Source organism: Leopardus geoffroyi, chromosome A3 (genome assembly GCF_018350155.1).
Source record: "Leopardus geoffroyi isolate Oge1 chromosome A3, O.geoffroyi_Oge1_pat1.0, whole genome shotgun sequence".
Lineage (NCBI taxonomy): Eukaryota > Metazoa > Chordata > Mammalia > Carnivora > Felidae > Leopardus > Leopardus geoffroyi.
In genome coordinates, this window is record NC_059336.1 from 103681888 (window position 1) to 103708788 (window position 26901).

General features: G+C 48.7%; 1 long non-coding RNA gene across 8 annotated transcripts in view; it reads left to right on the top strand.

Moving 5' to 3' along the window:
* Positions 1 to 26901, top strand: part of LOC123581137 — a 156714-nt gene that overhangs the window by 71767 nt on the left and 58046 nt on the right. The gene's annotated exons all lie outside the window — the stretch shown is intronic.

Consider the following 26901-nt stretch of genomic DNA (forward strand, 5'->3'; position numbering starts at 1 on the left):
ACGGGTGTTGAGCACACCCCTTATTGGGGGGCTCTCTTCAGAGCCCCGCAGAACTCCACATGGCACCACCCGAAGAGGAGGCAGCACCTCAGGAAGGATGTACCCGGGACAGGATCGCCTGAACAGAGGCCCCATCCTCCTGCCCTCCTCGCTGACCTAGGGCCAGTCGAGGGGCGAATCGGCCTCCGAGTGTCGTGTCTGGTGTCCGTGCTGGAGGACAGCTGAGTTCCTTTTCCGGCACTACCTCTCCTGCTGGCACCCACAGCAATGCCTTTTCTTGCACAGGCAGCCAAGGCCAACCATGGATCTACTGGGCTGCAATATGCTGACATAGATCCAACCATGGATCTACTGGGCTACTGGGATCTACTGGGCTGCAGTATGCTGACAACAGATGAGGGTGACCCACCCGGCCCCCGGAGCAGCTGGTGCCCGGCCTGCTGTCCCCATGGCCCCCGCCCCAGCCCTCACGTGTGGTCCCTCGGCAACAGCACTGCTCGTGTTAGGTAAAGGCTGCCTCATTTTCCTTGACACGTCTCTTCCGAAGACAGTCATGGCCCCTGAAGGCATGGCCAGTGCTGGGGCCTTTCCTTTAGGGTTGGAACAATGGAGACCCCATTAATTACAAGACTCAGGCAGATGCGCCCTCAGTTCTGGTCTGCCTGGTCCCTGGCAAGCTGTGGGATCTCTGAGCTTTGGTTTCCAACTTCACCCTGTCAACTAGGAGGCTGTTTGCAGTAATGCATGAAAACGTAATGTACAGATTCAGTTGTGGTGGCTGTGACCATTATTTTCATTTGTAAAGATTGAGGATTAAAAAAAAAAAACAAATATATCAGGAAATAGTAGGAACATACCGTCAGTGAAAATACTTGGGTAGGGTCCTAATGACCTAAGCTATAAATATAAAATATGAAAAGGGAGAAAAGATCTAAAAGGCAGGGGTGGCCAAGACAGCAGTCTCAGAAAAGGAGAATGGTCTTAGAGAGAGAGAGAAAGAGAGCGCGCGAGTGAGAGCTGAAGGAAACATAGGACCAGCCTTCCAGAACTCTGCTTCCTCTTCTTGGGACAAGCGTGACAGGCCCTGATTCCGAATCTGCAGAGCCAGACGTGGTATAGAAGCATCGATTTGCTTTAATGTAAATATTTTGATGTCTTTCTTTGCCTGAACTTTTAACCTTGCTGGTAAACAGGGTAGGTAGAATAAATGATTGTTTTTCTGAGAACTGACTTTTGAGGAAACAGGGGGGGGAAAAGGATTTTTATTAGCTAATTGTCAGTCTTGTGCATGATTGAAAACCTCACTTTTCTGCTTCTCAAAATCTGCTTCAGGAGACCAAGAACTGCTTTATTCTAATTTCTGAAAAGGAAAACTGTAAAATGTAGAAGTACACCAATTCAAAAACAGCAAAACTTACAAACACAATGGAGGGAGGGGAATCATTCTGTAGAAGATTTCTGAAATGAGAAGAACAATTCAATTAAAGTCCAAGATGTTTCTAATTAGTAACTTTCCAGGGGGCGCCTGGGTGGCTCAGTCAGTTGAGCGACCGACTTCGGCTCAGGTCATGATCTCGCGGTCTGTGAGTTCAAGCCCTGCGTCGGGCTCTGGGCTGACAGCTTCATATTCTGGGTCTCCCTCCCTCTCTCTCTCTCTGCCCTCTCCCGCTCATGCTGTCTCTCTCTGTCTCTCAAAAATAATTAGTAACTTTCCGCCTTCCATTCCCCTGTGGACTCTGATTAAATGCTCATCTCCTCACTCCATTTCCATCTGTTGTCACCTCTGAGGTCTTGGGATGGAAGTCAAGAGGGCATCGGAGGTCCTGACCTCAGAGCGAGCCGTGAAATAGACTTGCAATATGCAAGGTACTACTTTTCTCTCCCCAGGCGGGCAGTGTTTTGTTTACAAGCACTGTCCCTGCCAGTGGATTGTCCAAGAATATTGTGTAATAAATGGAACAATGACAGGGAACCAACAGAACGAGGAAGACACAGATTCTAGCACAAGTTTTCCACCTGAAAGTGTCATTTAACCTCTGCCCTGCGATTTCCTTAGCTATTAAATGAAGATACGACTTTTTGGCTTCAAGCCCCATGGAGTTGTTGTCAAAATACAAGACCTGATTCAAAGGGATACATGCACCCCAATGTTTACTGCAGCATGATTTACAACAGCCAAGGTATGGAAGCAGCCCAAGTGTTCATTAATGATACGGATACAGATAAAAAAGGTGTGTGTGTGTGTGTGTGTGTACACACACAATGGAATATTATTCAGCTATAAAAAAGAAAGAAATCTTGCCATTTGCAATGACACAGATAGAGCTAGAGGGTATTATGCTAAGCAAAATAAGTCAGTCAGAGAAAGACAAATAGTATATGATTTCACTCATATGGAAATTTTAATAAAACAAATGAGCAAAGGGGCAAATAGAAACCAAGAAACAGGCTCTTAACTGTAGAGAACACAGTGAGGGTCACCAGAGGGGAGGCACGTAGGGGGATGGGATTAAGGAGTGCACTTGTGATGGGCACATGGTGTCACATGGAAATGTTGAGTCACTCTAATGTACCCCTGAAACTAATACAACACCGCATGTTAATGATACGGGAATTAAAATTAAAAACTTTAATTTTTTTTTTTTTTTCAACGTTTATTTATTTTTGGGACAGAGAGAGACAGAGCATGAACGGGGGAGGGGCAGAGAGAGAGGGAGACACAGAATCGGAAACAGGCTCCAGGCTCTGAGCCATCAGCCCAGAGCCCGACGCGGGGCTCGAACTCCCGGACCGCGAGATCGTGACCTGGCTGAAGTCGGACGCTTAACCGACTGCGCCACCCAGGCGCCCCAAAATTAAAAACTTTAAACAAAAACCCAACAAGATCCAAAATATGCGTTGAAATAGTTAGAGGGAAAAAGGAAACCCTCTCCATGCTCAGATTGTGAGGGAGTCCCACCAACGTCATAACAGATGACTATACATCCTTTGGGTTCATAAGACTTGATGGAGACCCCAGTCTTGGAATGACTCTCCTGCCCCTCACTGTTTGCACCTACGATATGTGTGCCTGTTGGTTGAATGCTGGTGGAATTTCTTTCAAATAATGGTCCCATTGGGAGGGAAAACTGAGGACATTGAGAATAAATGTTTCAAGTCTTCTGAGATAGGGTGGTACAGATAGGACTTCTAAGGAAGTTTCTCCCCGCCTTCTTATAAGAAGGATGAAGGGGAGGAGAGGGAGTCCCAGAAGAGGAAACAAATGGCCGCATCTTTTTAAAGATGGGATTGAAAAAAACCCACAAAGCGTATTAAGAGAGGCAGCTCGTGGGGCGCCTGGGTGGCGCAGTCGGTTAAGCGTCCGACTTCAGCCAGGTCACGATCTCGCGGTCCGGGAGTTCGAGCCCCGCGTCAGGCTCTGGGCTGATGGCTCAGAGCCTGGAGCCTGTTTCCGATTCTGTGTCTCCCCCTCTCTCTGCCCCTCCCCCGTTCATGCTCTGTCTCTCTCTGTCCCAAAAATAAATAAACGTTGAAAAAAAAAAAAATTAAAAAAAAAAAAAAAAGAGAGGCAGCTCGTGAGAAGCCAATTCCTAACGCTCTCGGTCCTCATCCTTCTCCCCTCCTTTTCCTCTCAGAGTAAATTAAAGAACCGGCTAAAATCCAAATTGTGTGTGTGGTATCTTTATCTGATCAACCTCATCCTCTAATCACATCTTATCTTTGCTTGTAAAGCAGCTCCCTTCCTGTTCTCCAGGCACATTACTTCTTTAAATGTTATGAACACACACACATATGAGTCAACCCTGCAGAAAAACAGAACTGAAGGTCTTCTTCCTCTGCAATTCGTTGGGAGGCTTCGTTCTGGAAGGCCTGAGCTGGCCTTACTAGCAAACGGTTCCACACATCCCAAAAGCTCTGCAAACAGCTCAAAGCAAACAAGGTGGGACATCAGATGAATACTAAAGAATGGAAATGTCATTCATTTCCCCATCTGTGTCCTTCCTAGACGACAGGGAGCATCAGTCACTGCAAGTTTGTTGAGACTGGTAAGTTAGAGGATTTATTTGGAAAGCTGTGTTAATAAGATATTTTATTTAAAAAAATTTTTAACATGTATTTATTTTTGAAAGAGCAGACAGAGCGTGAGCAGGGGAGGGGCAGAGGGAGAGGGAGACACAGAATCCGAAGCAGGCTCCAGGCTCTGAGCTGTCAGCACAGAGCCCGACGCGGGGCTCGAACTCAAGACCCGTGAAATCATGGCCTGAGCCGAAGTCAGACACTTAACCGATGAACTAGCCAGGTGCCCCAAGATATTTTTGAGAAACTCAGTTGTGCGTGGTTAATGCTATCTTGTCTTCCCCTTGATTCATTTCAAACTGTTGAAGTTGGAAAGTTGGGGGGTGTTTTAAGATGCACTAAGCTGAAAAGAGTCATTTTGTTGTGGTGGTGTTTATTGTTACTGTTCTTGTTGGCTGGTTGGTTCTAGTTTCTACAAGGCCCCTCCTCCCTGGGTTCCTGGGTAATGACCAGGCCAGCGTTTCTCCAGCCAGACGGTGAAATGGGTGCTTTTAAGGCAAAGGCAACAGGAGTCGTGTCTCTGAATGTCATTCCTTTGTGTGTGTTTCCACACTGAGCGTTCTTTGCAAAATTACATAAATACTTGTAGGTAAGCTGCAGTCTATGTAAGAGTGTGTCCCATTATGGAAAGGGGTAGATTTAAAAGTATTCCTTCCGTTGGCGAATAAATCTTCCCCGTTACCTCATCATTACAACTGTTAGTCACATTTGAAACTCCTTCGATTGCCTTCTCCTAACCTCCTTCCCCATCCCGCCTGGGAAAGAGGCCTCCCTCGTGTAGCAAAGCGTTTGTGACTTTGGCATAAAATACAATCTCTGATTCCCACTACACCCATCCGAATTCAAAGAGAAACGCATCTTTCTATCACATTGAGACAGGAGTATAATATTTACTGAAAATCTATGAGCCTATATTGTTCTCAAATCACTTCCATACACTCATCCATGGCCCCATGGGGCAAGTAGCAACTTCATCCACATTTTAAGACAGAGAAATGAAAGGGTGCCTGGGTGGCTCAGTCGGTTAAGCATCCGACTTTGGCTCAAGTCATGATCTCACAGCTTGTGAGTTTGAGCCCCGCACCGGGCTCTGCGCTGCTGGTGTGGAACCTGCTTGGGTTTCTCTCTCTCTCTCTCTCTCTGCCCCCTCCTACTTGTGCTTTCTCCCTCTCTCAAAATAAAAAAGCATATAATGTATTTCTAATCATCTGGAGCTCCAAATTCAGTAGCAATCATTTAAAGAGAGAGAGAGAGAGAAATGAAGTCTCAGAGTGGGCATGCAACTTGCCCAGAGACCCAGTTAGGAAGTGGCGAAGCTGATACTCAGAGTGGGTTGGTTTAACCAAATATTTTAAAAATTTCAATTTAATTTGTGAAACAGCCCTATCTGGTGGGTATGATTGTCCCCAACCTATCACCAATCCGGCAGGTCTGAGGCAAAGCTGTACAACCAAAGACCGGCAAGACTTGGAAGAGGCACCCATGGCCGCCTGGCTCCCATCACCGGCCGCCAGGGAGATGGGTGCTCCTGGGTGCACTTCATTGCCTCCCTGTCCACGCGCAGGCTGACCACTCCTCGTGCTCCCTGTGCATGGTAGAATCACCTCCTTCTAGAAAAGAATTCCCTTCGGAGCCGCCGTGCCTCTCCCTCCTCTCTGTGAGAGGCATCTCCTGCTTTCTGAGTTTCAGCCCAGAAGGCAGGTGGGGAAACTTGGAAAATAGGAGGTCTTGCTCTTCTGGACTCACTGGCACTCAGCCCCAGGGACTATAACCACGATGTACCTGACAGCAGAGTCGCAGCCTGGAACCTGGAGACGTTTGCCGGGAATTCTCCGAGTCTCTTGTTGAGGCACAGTGGCCAGCTGTCCCGGATTCGGCAGCGGGGGGCCCCGTGCGGGTGATACTTGGCAGATCATCTCGAGCAGAGGGGTGCAGGGTGAGAGCATCACAAGAACACTTTGTCTCCCGGAAAGCTCATTCCAATCATCCTTCCTCGGTGCTCAGATCGCTGAAAATTAAATACAAGATCTGCTCTTATCACCCCTGCAGCTTTTTTTTTTTTTTTTTAAGTCTCACACACTCACACAAAAATTGGGAACTTGATCACTGTGGGCTGACGATGTATTTTGAAAAGGAGGAGGGCAAAACCCTTCTTTCCCTGAAAGTTCCCATCCATTGTTGGGTAAACATCATAAATCTATTGCAGAGAGACAGGCTGCATGTACTCAAATTACCTCCTGCTACAATTTTAGCTTTGAGTTTTAATGCCCTAAACATGAACAGCGCTGGATCCTAGTGTAGGTCTGATTAATGAGGCAGCTTTGCCGACTACAGGGTCGGAGAGAGGCTCCCCACTCCCTTCCTTTTTTTTTTTCCTTGTGGCTTAGTAACCACTTCGGCAAATTTCCCTATTAAATATACAAGGCAACTGAGTGTAATAAAACCTAAAGGTTGTGGCAGATAAACACTAGCGTCTCTCTGGGCAGACCTCGCCAGCTGACAGAGAGCGGGTCTGCTCAAGTTTGCCCCTGGAATCCCCAGCGTTGCGTCCAGAATCCCAGCCTAGAAGCCACGCACACCTTGCCACTTGCCCATGGGTCATCTTCAGTCTGTGGGTTACACTTGCAGGGCCGTCTGCTTCCCGGGTGGTTACGTGGTTTGTACATGGAGGAGTTGGACGTGCCCTAGTTATGTGTGAGATCATCAGTGCCCTCACTTGGCATTTGCCAGTGGGGCAGAAGGTCATACTTGGGAAGTGACCCAAATTAGCGCCTAACATCCAACCAGGAACGCAAGGGGGTCTTGTCTCGCCCAGATGTTGCCTGCCCCTGGAATACGGCCCTGAATCATATTTGTCGGGCATTTCATACGCACTGGGTACATTTAACCAAAAAGGCCGAGCCCTCTGTGAGGTGGCAGAGGGGCTCTGCATATACGATCTCATTCACTGTCCACAACAGCCCTGTCCAGCCAAAGACATGATCTCCATGTTTCTTACACATAATCAAGCAGGCCTATGCGATGGCATAACTTGCCCAGTGATGGAGCTGGAATCTAAGCCATGCTCTGACTCCAAACTCAATATTCTTAAGCAATAAAACCTCTCCCTTCCCACTCCGTTCCTACTTGCATCCTCTTCATACACACACACACACACACACACACACACACACATACCCCTTTACACTTGAACCCTTGGGTGGGCCAGTTACATCAACAACTTAACCACAGAACCTGGGTTGGCCCAAATTACAGGGATTTAGAATCTAAAATTTGCCTGATATTGAGGCTTCAACAGAGTTAGTATTTCCGGGGAGTTCTGATTCTTTTCTAAACAAGCGTTCTGTTCACTTTTTGTCTGAAGGGTCAGATGGTAAATATTGTAGGCTTTTCAGGCCTTTATGGCCTCTGTCACAACGGTTCCAGTCTACCACTATAACGAAAAGCAGCCATAGGCAGTATGTAAAGGAATGAGAATGGCTATGTTCCAATAAAACTTTATTTACAGAGACAGGCAGTGGGCCAGATTTGGCCCAAGGGCCACAGTTTGAGACCCCATTAGTTTCAACCCAAGCCATCACTAAAAGTGCTATCAACACCCTGAGGTTTTAAACACTGGGTCTGGCTAAACTATCAGGGCAAGACTAGGTGCCAGGGCCCTTACAGCTAGGCAGCAGAAGTTCGTGTCTGCTAAATAAGCCCTGGGATCAATGTCGCTCCCACCCCACAGATGGCCAGGCCAGCAGGTCTCAGTATGTGCTTCACAGGGAGGTAACATAGGCCTTTTGCCAGAAAAAAAAGAGTTTTCTGGACTAGTAAGTTTGGGGATCTTCGGTTAGCTAGTCGAACTATTTCTATGACTGCAGGACTTCTCAGGGCTTTCAATATACTGATGAACATTCTTTATCTCTATAGGAAGGGAAAGTCATTCAAGTCTCCCAACTTTGTTGGACTTATGTGTGCAATCCTTAGTTGTGCAGAGAGGGCAGCAGAGGGGAAAAAGATGTGACTTTGGGTTCGGACTCATTTCCATTTCAACAGATGGGTGAGTTGGCTGAACATGTCAGATTTGTTGAGCTGTTGTTATTGTCCCGTTTGTTTTTTTTTTTTTCTGTTGTTGTTTTCATAGCCTTCAGAGTTTCCTCGTAGTCATTACGAAGAAAACCCCTGAGCTGAATCAAAACAACAATGACAAAAGCAAAAACAAAGACCTGAATCCCCACCAGCACAATTCAGACCTTCTTGGCTAGTGTCGGTATTCCACAGGCTGTGTTTATTTCAAAACGCACCTGCTTCCTTTTTTCTCCCTCATTTCCTAAGTGCCGCTGAGAATCCCTCCTTCTTGTCCAGGGACCCAAAAGGTCTTGGGTTGTGCATTCCTGGCAAAGCTGCCGCCCCTCCTACCCTCTGCCCCCATTCCAGGATGAAGTACCCTTCCCCACGTCCCCTCCACTCAGGCATGTGCCTGGTCCTGAAGCCAGGCTTTAGTGAAAGCCTTTTGTAGCTGTCTCCCTCATCCAGGGAACCTCGGTCTTTCAGACGAGATCCTTTCTGGGCAGAGTGACCCCTTTCTTATTGGGAATCAGTGCACAGGGGGACCCTGGCCCATCAGTGGAGCTCTTGTATTTGCTGCCTAGAGAGTCCCCTGTTTCCTCCTGGGATGGGAGACATTGGTTCTAATCCTTCCCTCTCCACAATCTGGCCTCCCCAGCCTTGACCTGCAAAAGAACTCCAAGAAAGCTGCCAGGCCTCTCCTTGACTCAAGCAGGGGAGGTGAACGCGGCCTCCTCTCGCTACAGTGAGCCCGGCAGAAGAATGGGGCAGGTAAAGGCCAGACAGGCGTGAGTTCAAATCGCAGCCCTGGCCCCCACCAGCTGTGTGATCCAACCTCAGACCCAACCTCTCTGAGCCTCAGTGTCCCCATTTGTAAAATGGGGACAAGAGCAGATCTTGCCCTACGGGGTTGTTGTAGGGAAAGCAAATCAGTGCCTGCATAGGGCCTGGTGCCAGCGCCCAGTAAAGGGGCGTCCCGGCGGGGCCTGACAGCTCATCAGGAAAGGCTGCTGCCTGTCCATCCCGGGGAGGCTGTGCCAGATCAGAGGGAAGCTCAGCAAGCCACTTGAAAGGGACCTTGACTCATATTGTGGTAACTGAATATGCAGTTCAGGAAGTGCTTCGCAAGAGCAAACTGGGCTCCAGCCGCCCCCTCGTCCCCCTGCCCCTCTGCACAGCACTCGTGGTGCCATGACGCTGTTCCCAGCAGCCTTCCCGTCTGAAGTCAGCTGGTGCTCAGGGGCAGTGTGGACAGCAAGACCCAGGCGTGTGCGCTGAAGGCTGACGGGTGTGGGGGGCTGTGCGTTCATGGACAGACTGTCCAGCCGCCCGGGTTCTAATTCTGCTCCATCCATTAGGTCAGGTGCTCAGCTCTCCTCTCTTCTCCATCTGCACTTGGCACTCGCCTGTATCAGGCCCGCGCTGAGCCCTTGACGGGCCCTGTATCACTTAATCCTCATAAACAGCTTCACAGGGAAAAGCTCTAAACTTCTCACCACTTAAGGATGGGGAAAGTGAGGCACCCAGAGTTTATGAAACGCTGAAGCACGCGAAGGGTGAGTCCCGGAGCCGGGATTTGAACCCGGGGAGTTGTCCTCCAGAGCCTGTCTCCTAACGGCTCGCATCTAGAACCTGTCCTACAGTAGGTCTCTGTGCGGCGTCCGTTGGCCGCACGCAGGATATTGTGAGCCTGGAGGGGAAGGTGAGGTGTGGGGCAGCTCCACTCGGGCTGCTGCTTCGCTGGCAGGCAAGGGAGTGGCTCCTGAGTTCCTGCCAGGGTTCCTCTGGCTCCCCACGCCTCCCGTGCCCGCCACCCCGGGAATGCACCGGGCCACTGTTCCCACGTCCAAGCCTGCTGTACCGGCCGCCCCGGGAGTACTCCTGACCATGTCCACTGCTCCCTCTTGGGACCCTCCAGCCCCCCAGAGCCTCTGACTGAATGTTCTGAGGCCAGGGCAGCAGAACCCCAGGTGTGCAGGGTATGGAAGAGAAGTGGGGGGTGGCTTGGGATGAGGCCGGTGCTGAATGGGGCAGGGGAGGCCCGGGAGGAGGAGGCCCATAGAAGCAGGAGGCGGCTAATAGTAGCCCCATCCCCACTCCCTGTGCCTATCTCCACATCCCAGGCCAGGCCAGGAGGTGGGGAAGGGGTGCGTCCCAGGGAGAGGGACATAGGGCGGGGAGCGAAGTGACCGGAAAGTGCCGTGCCACAGTGGCACAGAATTGCTGAGCTGGCTCACAGGTCCTGAGACCTGCCTCACAGGCCTGCGGGAGAGAAAACTCTGCTGGCTGAGCCATCGACTACCGGGAAATCAGGGCTTATCCTAGTTCCTCATTCAAGGCACACACCCTACCTCCCAAGGCAGTTCAAAGCTTGGTGTTGCCCAACTCAGGCAGGGGACGCTGGGCGTGCCGGGTCCCCCTGCACACCCTCAGATCTCGAGCCCTGGCCACCAGTGTCCAGACTGTCTGGCCTCCTAGGCCAGACGGTGACCCCGTCCCTGGGTCCCGGAGCCCACGTGTCGAGGAGGAAGCTGTCATTCTGATGGCCCAGAAACATCTGTTCCCCATTCGTCATTGTCAAGCTCTGATGTCCTTTGGGACTCTGTTTGAAGGACAGTTTTTACTGTTGTAACCAAAAAAGCAAAAGGAAGCAAACAATCACGGGCCCCTTTATTTCGGGACTTTTTTTTTTTTTTTTTCTGTGTCAGAAGAAAGCTATTTCAGTAAATAGGGCTTTGCACCAATTACCTGCCCCCACAGTGAGCGACTGGAGCATCTCCCCTCCCCCTCTCCACACCCCACCGTGCTGAGAAATTGAGGTAAATACATTTGGGCCGAGGCTGGAACAAAATGAGCCAGCAGGAAACATTTGGTTTCCACCTGGGTTTGTGCATCTTTTGAAAGATACCTGTGACCCAGCCCAGTGTCCCTGATGCCCTGTGATCAAATGCCTGGAGCACAGGGCCAGTGTGTGTGTGTTCAGACAGTGGATAAGTGAGTTTGGAACTCATGGGCACCGTGGAGGTTCACCAGTGCACGCTTCAGCCATCCGGGCTCACTGCCGTCCTCGGAGGCAATTAAGCCAGCTCGGGGTTCTGGAAGGCCATAAAATGCCCTACCTGCTGGAGGCCGAGGGTGGCTGAATGGCCCTCTTGGAGCTAATGAAGGATCACAGGCTTGTCCCGGGGCTCTGCTGAACCCTGGAGGACCCGGTGTTTTCTTCCTGTGGATTTTAGGGAGGTGCTCGCGTTGGGAGGCCAGGAGGGTGTTTCCCAGCAGGATGCAGAGGTCTGGGTTCCTGGGATGTGATGAGTCAGCCCCTTGGTCCCTCTCTCCCTTCCTGCTTTTTTCCCCATGCAAAGTGTTCTAGTTTCTTACGGCTGCGGAAACATCCTTGGTAGCTAGAAACAACACAAATGTATCCCCTGACAGCTGTGGAGGCCAGAAGACTGAAATCGGTGTCACTGGGCTAATGTCAAACGGGGGGCTCCTCCTGGAGGCTCTGGGGGATTCAGCTGCCTGCACTGTTCCAGCTTCCAGAGGTCGCCGGGATTTCTTGGCTTGTGGCCCCTTTCTCCGTCTTAAAGTGAATCACTCTGACATCCGACTCCACTGTCCCTGACCTTCTCTCCTTTGGCCTTCTTGCCTCGCTCTTACAAGGACCCTAATGATTACACTTGGGGTGCACCCAGATGATCCAGGGCGAGCTCTCCATCTCAAGATCTTTAATTTAATCACGTCTGCAAAGTGCCCTTTTGCCATATAGGGTAACATTCAGAGTTCCCAGGGATCGGCCCGTGGGATTTGAGGGTGTGCAGGAGGACCCGGCGTGCCCCGCGTCCCCTGCCTGAGTTGGGCAACCCCAAGCTTCGAACTGCCTTGGGAGGTAGGGTGTGTGCCTTGAATGAGGAACTAGGATGAGCCCTGATTTCCCGGCAGGCGATGGCTCAGCCAGTGGAGTTTTCTCTCCCGGACTGCCATCCTCTGGGCCCTTTGTGACAGAGTTCACTGCAGCTTTGGACTCAGACCTGTGACTCTGGGATTGTCTGCTGTGTGGGACGAAGGGAGGACTTGAGGATTCGTTTCGGTGCCATCCTACAGATGGACGAGTGTGTTGGTAACCAGGCCTGGCATAAAGGGGTATGCCTGGGGCGCGCTGGAGCAAGAGAATGATGTTGGCTTCACCAGTTTCTGCCCCTGGCTATTTATTGTACAACAGGCTCTTCTATTGGCCTTGTTATTGCCAGAGCCCTGATGGAGTTCACGACCCACTATCTCGAAATATGGCACCCTGCTGGACATACGGGGTAGCCTAAGATGAAGGGGTCTGAGAAAATGGCAGCTGGATGGTCACTTGGACCTCCTCCTCGCCTTGCCCTTCTTCCCTGAAACTGGTCATGAAACACTGATGGGAGAGGTGCACCCCGCCCCGTACCCAGAGGAGAGGGGCATCCTGATCCCTAAAGACAAATAGATAGCAAGGAGATTCCTACAAACAGGCCTTACGGCGTGTCCCCCAGTCTACAGCACTTACCTCCCACTCCTTAATCGGTCACACTCCTCAACTCTTTACCAAACTTTGCGTAGAACACTCGGGTCTGACTGTTTCCCTGGTTTCTCATTTCCTTACGAAGGCTCCTGTGTCAGGTGAAACTCCCATTACGTCAATCGGCATGCTTCTTTTCCTATTCGTCTGTCTTTGTCAGTTTAATTTTCAGGCCCATGGGGCGCCTGGGTGGCGCAGTCGGTTAAGCGTCCGACTTCAGCCAGGTCACGATCTCGCAGTCCGTGAGTTTGAGCCCCGCGTCAGGCTCTGGGCTGATGGCTCAGAGCCTGGACCCTGTTTCCGATTCTGTGTCTCCTTCTCTCTCTGCCCCTCCCCCGTTCATGCTCTGTCTCTCTCTGTCCCAAAAATAAATAAACGTTGAAAAAAAAAATTTAATTTTCAGGCCCAGCCGAGCATCCCCAAGATGGTTGAGGAAAAAATAGGTTTCCTCCCCTACAGCCAGTCTCTCACTGGTTGAGTGTTGCCAGGGGAGGAAGAAAATCTTCCTCCTTCTGGGATAGTAAAGTAGTAGCTAAAGTAGTATCACCTTGGGGCGCCTGGGTGGCTCAGTCGGTTAAGCATCTGACTTCAGCTCAGGTCATGATCTCACGGTTTGCGGGTTCGAGCCCCGCGTCGGGCTCTGTGCTGACAGCTCAGAGCCTGGAGCCTCCTTCAGATTCTGTGTCTTCTTCGCTATGTGCCCCTCCCCCGTTTGTAATCTGTCTCTCTCTGGTCTCTCAAAAAAAAATTAAAAATAATAACAAATAAAGGACAAAAGACTTTTCTTTAATTATCAGAATTGATAGCTGTGTAAATTTACAGATAACTCACAGGTGTTAAAAAAAAAAAAAAAGTCCTAAACTCTGAGCCCTCTTGGGAACAAGAAGGGTGTCATTGGACAAGAGGTGAGACAGGTCACAGCCAAGATCAGAGGAGGCATGAGGTGGCGTGGGGTTGATCACAAAGAGAGCACAGAGCCAGAACAGGCTGAGGCAGGTAGGGCACAGATGAAGACATCAGCCTCAGGAAGACTTTCAAAGAAAAGGCTCCGGGACAGGAGGGGGCCGCTCTGCAGAGAGGGGGCACCTCGAACCTACAACTCTTGACCAAAGCATAATTTGCACAGGACTGGGAAAAATCCTGAGATGTGGGACTTTAGGTGTTAAAGCTGGGGACAGTCCCAAGCAAACTAGGATGGTTGGTCACTCAAGTTCCAACCTGTCTCCAGAATGTTCTTTTCTTTTCTTTTCTTTTCTTTTAAGAGAGAGTGTATGAGCTGGGGAGAGGGGCAGGAGGAGAGGGAGAGAATCTTAAACAGGCTTCACGCTCAATGAGGACGTAGAGGCTCGACCCCACGACCCCTGGATCATGACCTGACCCGAAATCAAGAGTCAGGTGCTTAACTGGCCAAGCCACCCAGGCACCCCTAGAATTTTCTAGTGATGAAAGAATCTCAGTCCCCCGAGGCCACGGAGGTGCCCCTCTCATCCACCGCTCATGCTTGGGGATGGTGGGTGTGGAAGATGCAGGGTAAGGTCACCCCACCGTTTCCTCCTAGAGAAGACGCAGAGCTTGTCTAGGATTTGGGACCCAGAAGTGGAAGGGGAGCACTCAAACACCTGTAAGATTTCATGAGAATGACAAGATTTTAACAATCAACTTTAATAGGTGACTTGGTTTCTCAGACTTGGTACTGAGTCAGTGTGGAAAAGATTCTTTCTCTAGAGGAGAAACCGCACCGGAGTTCATTTGAATTTCAAAGAGCAGTTTATCTTAAGCTAACATAGCTCAGTGAAGCCTACTGCAGTGGGTTTTATGACCAGGGGTACACCTGAGTGCAAAGGAACCCCAAAATCTAGATTTGGGGTCCTTGAGGCCTCAGCCACAGTTTTCAGATCCTCTAGAAATACACAGACAGCTCAGCTACGTGCCAGAAGTGCAAAAAATTATAACTTTCATCCTTTTTTTTTTTTTTTTAATAGCTAAGCTCATCTTAACAGGCCCCTTTCCTGTTGGTAGCAACAGAATATTTCATTCTACTCACCGCAGATGTCTCGCTTTCTACTGTTTTAAGACTTACACTCATCGAGCTCTAAGTGTTCCGATGCTGCCCTAGGTTTCTTTTCCCCCCTCTTCTTTTTCCAAGATGCAGCCCCAGTGCCAGAAGTGGATCGGTGTGCCCTGTGGCATGGAGGAGGATCTAACCTCACGGGGAAACAGAGGTCCTCCGTCCTGGTCTCCAGGTGTCCGTCTCCGACCTCACCGTGTTCCCGAACCGCGGGGTCTCTGTCTGGGTTTACTCTCAGCCTGTCCTTACGGGGGGCCCCGCGCTAAGGTCTGCTGTAACTGGTGTCTGTCCCCAGATTGGCTGACAAGTAACCCATTGCGCCATTGTAAGACACTCTGTTTATCCATTCACCTGTGGATGGCCGTTGGGGCCATTTCCAATTTTGGAGTATTACGAATAAACAAACACACATCGTTTTGTGGACGGATGTTTTTTGCTCTTGGAAAACCACATAGGAGAAATATGGCCAGGTCGCACTGTAAGTGGATATTTAATTTATCATAGCTGTCAAATAGTTTTTCGAGGCGATGGTATGCTCCCACCAGCAAAGTATGAGGGTTCCAATGACTTTGTGTCTTTGCCAACATTTGGTGTGGTCAGTCCTGATAAGAATTCTAAGCATTCTAGTGCATGAGAAATGGCATCTCACTGTGGTCTTTTAAAAAAATTTTGGGGTTTTTTTTTTTTTTCAATGTTTGAGAGAGAGACAGAGCTCGAGCAGGGAAGGGGCAGAGAGAGAGAGAGACACACACACACAGAATCCAAAGCAAGCTCCAGGCTCTGAGCTGTCAGCACAGAGCCCGACACGAGGCTCGAACCCACGAACTGTGAGATCATGACCTGAGCTGAAGTCAGATGCTTAACTGACTGAGCCACTCGGGCGCCCCAGTCACTGTGGTTTTAATTTGAATTTCCCTAATTAGTAATTATGCTGAGCAGCTTTGCCTGTGTTATTGGCCATTTGTGAAGTGTCCATTCTTGTCCTTTGCCTATTTTAAATATTGGATTGTGTATCTTTTATTATGGCTATATAGGGATCCTTTATATATTCTGGATACAAGTCCTGTGCCAGCTAAAGAGGTTGTGAATGTTCTCTCCCAGTCTTTGGCTTGTCTCTGTGCCATTTTTTTCCTTGAAAGAGAAGAATTTTATGAACACCACTGTATCATTTCAAAGAGGTTATGAGTAGAGCTTTATGCATCCTACGAGATCTTTGCCTACCCCCAAGACTGCAAGAACCTTCTATGTTTTCTTCCACAGGGTGTATAATTACAGGGTTTTACTTTTAAGCTTACAGTCGATAAGCCTCCGTGTGTGTGGCTAAATTTGTATATGAAGATTTTCTAGGGATTTTGTTGTCGATTCCTACTATCCACGGGGTCAGAGATAAACTCCGTATGGTATCATAGAAACCACAGGCAACAACAATGGGCAATTACCTTTCAAAGAAATTACATACGAAAGTACAAAGTAGTCTTTATTTTACCCTCATCTTTGCCACGTTGGGTAGCCCTTTTCCGTGTCAAGGGCACAAGTGTCCATGTGATGTCATTTCTCTTCACCCTGAATAACTTCCTTTCACATTTCCTGAGGAAGCGTTCTCTCACCCTGACAATGTCTACGTCACCTTCACTTTTCAAAAGATGTATTTGACTGGATGTCAATTCCAGCATTTATCATTTCGTTATCTTCTCTCGTAATTTCTCGTTGCTTCGGAAAAAAGTCAGCCGTGCTTCCTCTCCTTGGTCTCTTATATCCGTGATATTTTCCTTTCTGGCTCCTCCAGGTTTTTCTCTTGATTTTTCAGTAGTTTAACTATGATGTGCTTTTCCATGGCGTGTATGTGTACATGGTGATATTCCCTGTGCATATTTTTTGTGATTCTTGGGTTTATACGTTAATATTCTTTGAGGAAATTCAGGACATTTTCAGCCATATTCTCTCAAGTATTTTTTTCTGCCCACTCTCTCTTTTCCTCTTCTGGAATTCCAATTACACATATATTAGAATCTTTGATACGGTACTAAATGTCACAGAAGCTCTTTCATTTTTAAAAATCTCTCTCACGCTGTGTTCTTAAGATTGGATAATTTACATTGTCCTGTCTTCTGGTTCACTGACACATTTCTTCTGTTGCCCCCAACTTGATATTAAGCCTAGCCACTAAATTTTTCATTGCTGATTCTTGGCAGTTCTAGAACTCCCACTGGATTCTTGTTTGTTTGTTTCTGTTACTCTGCTGGACTTCCCACCTGGTCAGTCGTGTTGGCAATCTTTTCCTTTACATCCTCAAACATATTTATAATAGCTACTGTAAGGTTTTTCTCTGCTAACTCCAAAATCTGAGTTATCTGGGAGTCTGTTTCTATTGAATGATTTTTTTTTTCCTGAGTATGGGTCACATTTTTCTGTTTCTTTGCATGTCTAGGAATTCTTTTATTGTATACTGGTCTCTGCGGGCAATAGGTTTAGAGATTCTATATTCTGTTGACTTACAGCAGGCAGTTAATTATGGCATATCACCTTGAAGTTTTAGAAGCTTGGGTTTACACTCTTTAGGACGGATCTCTTTTGATTTTTCTTTAATCCGAGGGACAATCTTTAATCCCAAGACATAGTCACTGCTCCTAGATATGATTCCCTCCCATCGCGCCCCACGCCAGGATTTCAATGGAATGTCCAAGGTGTTTATGAAATCTCTCTTGGAAAAAGTGGCATGATTCAAACTCCAAACTCTGTCTCTCATTAAATGGGCAACAGTTGAAATCTCTGCTCAGCTTTTTAAACTTTTAGCTCCTTTCAGGATTTACCCCCTCCATTTCCAGCCCCTCTGGTAGCCTTGAACTCTGTCCTCTGACACCTCGAGCAATAAACTTTCTGCCTGGCTGACTGAGGAAAGCCCTCAGCGAAAAACCGTCTAAAGATAGATTTCGCCCAGTGTGGTTCCTTCTTTCGAAGGTCAAAGTCTCTCTAATTTTTGCCTGTTTCTGGTTGTTCTGCGATATTTTAAAATAGTTATTTTTAAAATATTTTATTCAGAGTTTGTTATTGTTATCTGCAGGAAGGTTGACCCAGTAAGAGCTACTCCATCATCCTCAGAACTAGAATTTCTTCCACACCCATTTTAAGGTTTTTTAAATGTATTGCAAAACTGGCCTCCACAAAGGTTATACCAGATTATGTTCTCACTCGTAGTAGATGAGAGTCCTTGATATTCTTTCCACTTGGCAGCTAGGATTTTTAAGCTAAATATCACGAATGTTGGAAACTTAGAGATCACCAGAGACAGTGATTCTCATTTAGGGCCCCTGAATCCCAAAACGATTCATGAAAGTCATACTGGGTTGAAGGACAATTTCTACAAGTTATAAACACGATTTCCAAATATAAACTATACAAGTATCCCTAACTAAAATCTTAAACGCGGTTACTTTTGGTTAGAATGACATCCTATTTTTCATGGAGACACTGGTTTCCCTGGCTGGCCAGGACTTCTGCTTGACAGTTAGCATGATTTTGGCCAACCCAAACTGACAAACTACATTATTATTGACAAGGGAAGTGTGGCTTTTAGGACATAACAACCTTGGGGAGAAACTCAATCCGAGGAATTATTGGTGGCCCTGGGCCCTAGGAACAGAGATGGGAGTTTCTTGAAGATGAATTTAGCCTTCATCATTGGATCTATCTTTGTTCGTACAGCTTTGTTGGTGATAGCACTCGCCCCTTTATCTGCTGAAGCCCAAAGACATAAAAGAAGTTGCCTGGAGTTACATAGACTTACTCCCACTGTGGGTACAGAGATCAAAACCCAAGATGAGTCTTTGTTCCGAACACAGCGGCACATTTTAACTGTGAAGGAGTAATTCTGATATCTACCATGGGTTCAGAGAGAAAAATATAAAAGAGTAAACTCAGAGAAGACTATTTTAGAGAGCTATCCTGGGAGCACGGTAACGATCGGGTGGACAGTCGTGTTCTTTGAAGTGCCTGTGATTTCCAAGTCATTAACTTTCAGGAGCAACGAAGAACCAACCACAGTCCAGGTGAATGGATTTTAGCCGAATGCAGACCCATTGTCCCCTGCCAGGTTTTCCTTTATTTGTCTATGATGTCTCTTTCTTAGGTTTTGATGCTGGATTCAGATTCACATGTGCAGATTCATTTCTCCTCAATTTCCAAATGCAAATGCTTCCCACCTTTTGTGATCACGTAGAAATGACTGGAATAAGGTAGACACACAGACTGCTTTCCTTTTAGAACTTCTCCATCACCCAGCCCACTGTTCCATGTTCCTTAGTATATATTTTCTGTAGCAAGACTTAGATGTGTCTCACGTATTTATTTTATTTTTTTTCCAGAAAAGTCAGGGTCCTCCTTTGAGGCACTGATCACGACACCATGGAGACTTTAGCAAAGACTTGATGCTTCAAAGGGACTTAGGTCAACGTTTAATTACCTCCCCCTGGAGACACTTGGTGCCTTTTGCTGTGTGTGCATATGAGGTTGAGTGCATGAGTGTGCAAGGTCCCGTGTGTGTGTGTTTGTGAGGTTAGCTACGTAAGAGCAAATGTGAGCGTCCTCTGCCACCTCTCAGCCATTTCAATTCTAACCGTGCTCTGGAAGGCTGATGGGCCGAGCAGGGCACTCCCCGCCCGGTGTCTGCATGGAGCTTGTCCCAGGAACCCGGAGTGCAGTTCAGACTGGCTCAGACCCATCTCAGAGGGCTGGGATTGTGATGACCAGATCCTTCAGGAAGCAGCTGCCACTGAGGAAGGAGAAGCCAATCTAACCCCCCAGGTGGCCATAGGCTTTTACCTGTTCTCAGGAGCACACCCTTTCCCACCTGTTTTTCCAGCCAGCCAGGCCAGCACCGTAACAAAGGGGGAAGCCCCCAAGGGCCCCACATCCTGGGGGTGTCGCCGGGACTCCTGTGCGAAAAGACACGGGAACGGAGCAGTGATGGGATACCACGAGGGGACAACAGCTCCGCAGAGACCGGCTGCAGGAGGGGGGGCAGGAAAGGCCATCCAGAGGAGAGGCAAGAGCTCAGTACACACAGCAGGGAGCCGACTCAGCCAGGGTCCCCTCCGGTTGTGCAGGGCTAATCCTGAGGGCGGGGCCAGGCTGAGATAAACACAGAACCCTGCTTTTTTACAGATAAGATTGCAAAAGGGGTCTGTTCCTCCTCCAGGCGCTGCAGCACTTTTAGCAAAGCTGGATGCTTCCGGCTGGGGGCCTTAGGTCCCGTGCCTCCATCTGATGGTCCCTCGTGCCCCTTCACCATTTTTCTAAGCTTGACCTGACGGAATCTCGCTTTTTGCCTCTGCTTTGTCCTTGTCACCATTTGTGACAATTGAAGGCATTCTGTGTGGAGAGAATATGACCGCGGGATCCCTCCGACTTCAAGCCTGTCCACTTGGATCTATGTTTTCTCTACTCTCATATGAGCTTTTCAAATAAAAGGATTGAGAAGCTGGGTGCTTTGGACGTATATTGTAGAGATATAGAAATGGGTGTGGACTCTGAAGCCAGACCACCTCGTTTAACTGTAGCTCCAACGGGTACTAGCTGTGTGACCTTGGGTAAGTTGCTTAACCTCTCTGGGCCTCGATTTCTTTATTTGTAGAATAAAGACAACGATAGTACCTACCTCATAGGGTTGTTAGGCAGATTGTATTAACTATTATGCATGAAATTTATGAACAATTCCTGGCATATAAGAAGTACTATGTGGGTGTGAGCCATCATTGTTTTTATAAGTATTATTTTGCTGCATTTCCTTGTGTTCATTGCACATGCCTAATTTCTACAAGAGGTCCAAATATCTTTATTATTAAGGTGAGGGGAAAGCCTAGCTCCCTCCCACCTCCCCAGTCCTGGCCTGTACACAACCCCTTACCCTGGCTTTTCTGGCTGGGGCCAAAGACACAATTCTTGTCCCTGTGCCTGGGTAGGGGTGTTGAAACAGAGTAGATGCATTTACTAGACTGTGGTTTGGGCCCCGGCTGTCTTTCAACTTATAAAGTGTCTGCGTGATTTTTTTTTTTTCCGTCATCATTAACAATGGAATTCTTTTGTCATAATTTTTTTTACAATTAATATGTGCACATTGTTGGAAAATACATATATTGTAAAAAACTTCAAGTACAAAAAGCCCCCCAGCTCTTGCCGAAGGCTGATTTCCTTCCCTTGAGGCAATCACTGCGATCGGTTTCCTGACATCCTTCCAGGCTCCTTCTAGAACAACACTTATTTTTTAATGCCTTCTCTGATTTTCCACTAGGCACCATTGGTGCAGCTGCGTAAATGAGCCTGGGTGCACAGGCCTGGGTGAGAATGCCTCTGGGCTAAGGCCATCTGCACAAACCTACAAGTCACCAAGTCTACAGATTCCGGGGCTGGGCCTTTCTTGGCCCAAAGGAACTCAAAAGCCCACTTAAGTGGTTTGAATGGCTTGACATCAAGGTCATTTTCCCACAGGGCCCAGGCAGATCTCGTAGCGTGGTTCTAGAAACCACCCTCAGCCTTTGGTCTGCTACCCCAGGCCTGGTGTCTGATCCCCTCCCGGCCTCTTCCTTTGAGCCTGGCTCTTTGATCTGAGACTTTTTGCAGGCGTTCGCCCGTTCTTCTCCGGCCCTGCCAAGAATGGGACTCCCTAGAAACCCGCATAAGACACCAGAACTGACCCAATGCAGCCCCAGCCCACCCATTGTGTCTGGTCTCCCTCATCCCTCCAGGTCACTGGACTCCTCCACCAAGACCCTTGCTGGAGCCACCAATCTTGCCCCCCTGTCCTGCACCGCCTCAGATTCCATGGGCTTCATGCTCTCCCTGGCTACAGCCTGTGAGGCAGCATGACCCTGCTATCTGTGGCCTCTGCGGGTGATTGCCAGGTGACTTTGGGCCTCCCTACCTACCTTGGCCTTGGTTTCCTCACTTGAAAAATGGGGAAGGAGAGGGTTCCCCTGGGTGCATTTATATCCCCTGGATACATTTATATCCCCTGGATATAAATGGTGAGCTCATGGCCATAGTCGAAGCAGGGGTGTGGGTCAATGAGAGCCAGTCCAGTCCCATAGAAGAGGAACACGCGGCAGCTTTGGGAAAGGCACTCAGACCTGTCCCTGGCCTGCTTCACACCTGGCAGAGTGGCCCTTGTCGCCAGTGGCAGGTGCCCCGTGAGCCCTGTGAGTGGCCCATGCCATGGCATAGCCTGAGCTAATTGCAAGGGAGGCCAGTGGCTGCCTGGGGTTGCTTCTCAGCCTCCAGCCAACCGCCACGTTTGAAAAGCTGTGCCAGGTCCCCATAGACGATTCTCTGTCCGAAAACCGGGAACAAGGACTAATATAGCCATTTTCATTTTGATAGGGGGAAAAAAAAAAAAAAGTCGCTCCAAAGCACTTTATTGGTTTCTAAACAGTCTCAGGCAGAAAGACGTGGCCCAGCCCTGTCTTAAGGCAAGGCTTCCTTCCTCGTGGCCTTCAGCATCAGGTTGATGACAGCCATAGGGATGTAACAAAAAAAAGTCACAGTAACAAGTGCTACCACCTTGCAAATTTCAAATTATGTGGGCAGATACCTGAGGCTCACTGCTGTCAGAAGAGTGGCCCCTGCCCCCCCCCACCCCCCCCACCCCCCACCACTGCTACAAGCAGCTCAATGACAAGGACTTTGGCTTTTAGTGTCTGCATCTCCAGAAATGCAGGCCGGGCCACCGAGGTCATGCACTGGGGCAAGGGGAGAGAGTATCAGCGTCAGAACCAGACATTACCACAAACTTCGTGTAATTGGCAAATGGGCGTGGAAAGGCTTGCACATTCATGATCTCTGCAGAGGGACCATCCATACGGGGACAGGCCATCAAATCTTACAGGGTCAAACCCTGAGGGTTCCCCCATCCCTTTCCTCCTCCAGCCCCCATTGGGCAGACCTCTGGTTTCTCCGCTGAGCTATCCAGGATTCTGATGGACCGGATCGCTCTCTGCCAGCTCAGCTCTGTCCCCAAGGAACTCGGTCATTGTGCGCACGCGGGCTGCTTTGGATGGTGGATCTCCCCTCTCCGCCCCACTTTCGATACCCAAGCTGTCTCTCGTATTTTCTTCTTTACAAACTGCGTTTTTCCAAAGATTGGGAAATAGCCACATCAGGATGAGACATGCGTGGAGGGAGGTGAAAGAATGGTGGTCGCTTTTCATCTTCTTTTGGTTTTCTGTATTTCCAAACTTTCCACAGTGAACATCTATCGTGTGTGTGTAATCAGGAAAACAGTCTGATGAAAGGGAATGGGGACCTTGAGGCTGAATATTCTGATCCACAGGTGGATCAGAAGGGTCTTAGAAGGCTGCCTGTTAAGACAGTACTGGAGACTGGGCAAGAAGATGGGAGACTTCCTGAAATTTTGCTAAAAAGCCCTTTCTCCCTCCCTACGATTGCTGGGGTCACCGGTCATGGAACTCCTGAGGATCATCTTGTCCTGAGCTCCAGACCTCTGTGGCTCCTACATGGGCAAAGTTCTCCTGCTTCAGAGACTTGGTGCTGCCTTCCTTGGGGGGCCGACGCCCCTATCCAGCCAGCACCCATGCACACAGCCTCATACTGAGCAGGACGGCCACTAGGCCACCCGGGTGCCCCGGGTGCCTGCCCCACGGTCCTCAGAGACGACAGCCCCAGACTAGATGGTTTGCCTCACCTAAGGCAGCCAGGACGGTTTCCACTGGGCACTTTTTCTGTGTGGTGTGTTTTTCTTTCTTTGGTAGCTCGTAAAATCCCCCCGCCTGAACCGGGCCCCTTCGTCTTTCATCTCCAACCTCTCCTGGAGCTGTCCCTATTTCTTTTTAATTGTGCCTCCTTTTTTTTTTTTTAAATGGAAGTTTCCTATTGAATTTTTATGACAATATAGAGACGTGGATAGACTCCAACAAAAATGAAATCTTTATGGAATAGTCATTTCTCTCCCGGAGCCTTCTGACAAATGTTCCTCTGCGGATACATATACATATCTATACATTGGTGGGGAGCGGGGGGCGGGGGGGGGGGCAGCTCCTCTCGTGCTTGGCTTCAGCTCAGCCGGCTGAGGGGCGGGCCGCTGAACTGGTTATTATTGCGGCGTCATGACCGCTGGGGGAGCGGGACGCAACCCAGCCGGGGGAGTGGGGGCAACATGAGGGAGGGAAGGAAGACGAGATGTAAATCTTTCTCAGGTACGATCCCTTTGCCTCGGTGTGAGCTGAATTAGCACACTCCCTAATCCCAAGCAACCCGCCTACGTGACTGCACTTGTGTGGGGGTGACCCACTCGCTTAACCCCTATCCAGCACCTCCTGTCCTGGCTCCCAGCCTGGCCCGAGAAGCCTCTGTTCTCAGGCCTAATGCCGTGTGTGACCGTCTGAGGTCGCTGGCATGTTTCTCTTGGGTGAGCTTCACCAAGTGTGATCTGGGGATGGCGTGGGATCCGCAAATGGCTCTCCGGGGATCGGGGGCCTGGGTTGCCTTCGCAGGGTGTGAGTACTTGTGCCAGGATGGGAAGGAACAGTTATTCATTTATAAATAGGTATTGGGAACCACCTACACCGTATGCCTGGCCCAGATCTGGGCACCAGGGATTTCAAAGTCATGGTCCCTTGTCCCATAGAGCTGAGGTTCTTGAAAGAGGCAACAGGCAAAAATCAAGTACACATGTGAATGAATGTGATGATTTTGGATTGTGGCACCTGCTGTGGGACAAAGTGGGAGCAAAGAGGGGCTGCTGAAGGAGAGGAAACCCCTCCAGTTTAGACTATGGTCAGGGAAGGCTGCCGGCTAAAAGAGTGCTGGAGACCGGGCAAGAGGATGGGAGGCTAGCATGCTCAGATCAGGGAAGAGCATTCCGGCCAGAGAAACCAGCAAGTGCAAAGGCCCTGGGGCCAAATGCACTCAACATGTTGAGAAACAGAGAGAAGGTGAGTGTGGCTGAGTGGTGTGGGCCACCGAGGGAGCAGGAAGGGCTGGAGCAGGTCGGGGGTGCTTTGTGAGCCGCCCTAATTAACAGCTCTTAGTTCAAGTGCAACGTGAGCCACTGAGTGCATTTAGGGAGTAGAGACCTGACAGGAACTGGTTTTCATTTTGAAGACATCATTTTGACTTCTGCGTAGAGAAATAATGATAAAACTGTATTAAAACCAAGGTGCCAAGTGTTTGGAGCCTCAGAAAGGCAACACGATGCTCCAACTCTCAGGGGAATTTGGGAGGAGGGACAGAGTGGGATCGTTGTTTCTTCGGGTTGTTTGGATCCAGAGCTCTTTCCTCGAGCTGCGAGGCCTCCTACATAACTTGTCCCCCGCCTAAGTTTTGAGGAGAACTGAGCAGTGGTAGTTATGCTTGCCTCCCGGCAGAGAATAAACTTTCGAGCAAGAACAAAGCACCATAGATCTTACATGTGAATTTTGTCAAGGAGTGGAGTCTTCTGCGTGAGCGTGCCAACTGTCTGCTCGGAGAGAGGGACAGTCATAAACATCCTAATAAGGAAGAAATGAACATATTTTAGCATCGGTCATGCGGCAGGCTCTGTCCCACGTGTTAGGTCCTATCCCTGCCCCAGTGCCCTGAAAAGTACATTAAACATAGAAACTGGAACCAGAGAGGTTAAGTAACTTGTTCAAGGTCACACAGCTAAGGGGCAGAACTGGGGTCTGAACTCAGATTTGCGGGATTCCAGCGTCCTTGTTTCTGTCACTCACCCTGATGGCTTTGGACAGTATCCACGCACTGAAGGGTCAGCGGTCCCCTTTGATAAAAGCGGACACGGTTTCTTAGAGACAATGGGGACCATGGCAGGGTGAGGCTGGGGCATCCTCAGGAGAACCTGGTGCCTTCAGGGTTCCTTCCAGACCCTTCTAGCCATTGGCCCATGAGTGCAGAGCCTGCCTGAGGCCTGAAACTTAAAAAAAAAAAAAAAAAAAAAATGCTTGACACTTGAATGAAAAATTAACTTCAAAATATAGGAAGAAAACTATAAAACCACAGCTGGTAATTTAAATCAATTAAGGCCAAGAAAAACGAAAAGAAAAATTTTTTTACCTTCATGTCTTCCTTCTCCGACACTCACCCCTGCCTTAGGCAGACCCAAGTTTCTTCCTGAAAAACTTCTCGTCACATTTCCTGCAACGTGGATCTCCGGGCAGTGAATGCCTTCTGATCTTGTTTGTCTGAGAAAAGCTTTACTTCTCCTTCACTTTTTTCAATTAAACTTTTTATTTTGAGATCTTTGTAAATTCGTAGGTGAGGTAAGAAATAAATCAAAGAAATCTTGGGGGCCCTTTACTCTGTTTCCTTTGAAAGTGACATCTGGCAGAATTATAGTGAAATATCATAGCCAGAATGTGGACACTGATAACTTTTACGGATATTCACCAGTGTGTGTGTGTGTGTGTGTGTGTGTGTGTGTGTGCATATGCATTCTGCCCTGTGTGCTTTTATCTCACGTGTGGATTTGGGTGTCCATCACCACAGTCAAGATACGCTTTCCTTCTGTCACTGAAGGATCTCTCAGGTTGCCATTTTATTTATTTTTTAAAATCTTTGTTTATTTATTTTGAGAGAGAGAGGGAGAGAGAGAGTGGGAGGGGGAGAGAGAGATGGAAAGAGAGAGAAAGAGAGAGAGAGAATCCCAAGCAGGCTCTGCACTGTCAGCACAGAGCCCAACTCTGGGCTCGATCTCACGAACCCTGAGAGCATGAGCTGAGCCTCAACCAAGAGTCCGATGCTCAATGGACTGAGCCACCCAGGCCCCCCTCATGTTGCCATTTTATAGCTATACCTCCGTCTCTCCCATTCTCTCCCCTTCCATAACTCCTGCCAACCAAGAGTCTGTTCTCTGCTTTCATTATTTTGTCATTTCAAGAATATTGTATAAGTGGAATTGGGGGGTACCTATGCCGTTTTTGCTCAGCAAAACTCTTGGGAGATTCATCCATTCATTCCTCCAGCGGGAGGAGACCCAGCATCCTCTTGATCAAAGAACTTTGTAGACTTAATTAAAGTTATTAATTCGTTGACCCTCATCTAGAGAGATTATCTTGGATTATCTGGGTTGGCCCAAGGGAATCCCATGAGCCCTTAAAGAGAGCTGAGAAGCATAAAAGGGATTTGATGTACCCTAACTGTCTTTGAAGATGGG